Raw genomic sequence first — 1,461 nt, forward strand, 5'->3', positions numbered from 1 at the left:
CGTTTGTGTAATATAATGAACAACATAAACTGGTGAACAGAAACAGATCCAGAAACAGAGAAGCATCGAATAGACTGTCAAACCTCAGAGGGATGATAGGGGAGGAGAGGAGTAAAAGGGAGAGATGAACCAAAGGATGTGTATGCATGCATATAGGCCTAACCCATGGTAACAGGCAACAGGGGGGTGAGGGAATGAGTTGGGGGGGGGGGGGGGGGAAATGGGGGATAAGGACACATATGTAATACCTTAATAAAGAAATTAAAAAAATAAAAAAAGGAATGGTACTGACTGAAAGGGAGAATGCTTTGATATCTTGGACATCACATCCACACATTCCTCATATTAGGCAGTAGATGTGTTTCCAGAGTATGAATTGAGTCACAGTAAATTTAGCTGTATTTTCCCAATGAGTGGAGTTATAATGTATACTTTCCCTGTGGTATTGTTGATAAGTAATTTTGTAAACCAAAACTTTGGTAGAGCAAACATATTAGGCATGCTTCATAATCACTGTGATTTTTTGAATTTTTAAGCTACTTATTCCTCTCTCTGAGGATCTGTATGCCTTACTGCCAGAATTTTTAGAGTAAAATGGGGTGGAGGAATGTGGGAATATGTGTAGTTTGACAAAGTCCCACAGGATAATCTTATTTATGCCTATCCTCTACACACACACACACACACACACACAAAAAAAACACCCACACACACACACACACACACACAATCCCTAAAGCAAGGTACACTGATTATGTTCTATAAGTTCATATACACCCCATTCAGAAGGCAGCAGAGACTCACAGGTAAATATTGTGACCTTGCATCGAAAGGAAGAAAAAAACTCGCATCCCTATGAGTTTTCAGGGGGTATTGCCATGGGAAGTGCAGAAAGGTCCATGCACATTTTCCCTTGAAAAGTGAGATGCCAGATTGTGTGCCTTTAAGGCCCTGGGAAGGGATAGAAGGGTTCAAAAGAGGAGCCGGCCCACTGGAAGCTGGCTGCAGGAATTCCTTCATGCCTCCTGCACCCCTAGGCTCCTGAGCCACTCCAATATACCCATCAGCTAAGTGGTGATAACGAGGCTGGCAGCAAGCTGGCCCTGTTGGCATGGTGGTATCCTCCTTCTGGGGCCCTTCCCTTGCCCCCATAACCACTGCTGCCCACTCTCTCTCCATCCTGGCCCCAGTCTGCACATCTTGGGGCTTTGCTTTGCCTGTGTCCCCACAGACAACCACTCAGATCCCGGTAATAATGTTCATATACAGTTATCTTCACATGACAGCCCCCAGAAGAGTATCCCCTTTCAGCCAGTGTGGTTCAGGCAGAGCTGGCAGGATGTGAGGTACCTTCCAGGTGAGTGCCCTACTGATTGATAAATAATAATCATTGTCATGTGAACATGGGACTAATCACTGTGACTGCAAGTTATCTCTCTCTCTCTCTCTCTCTTTCTCTCT

This window comes from Myotis davidii, unplaced genomic scaffold (assembly GCF_000327345.1).
Source record: "Myotis davidii unplaced genomic scaffold, ASM32734v1 scaffold1753, whole genome shotgun sequence".
In the NCBI taxonomy this organism is placed as follows: Eukaryota; Metazoa; Chordata; class Mammalia; order Chiroptera; family Vespertilionidae; genus Myotis; species Myotis davidii.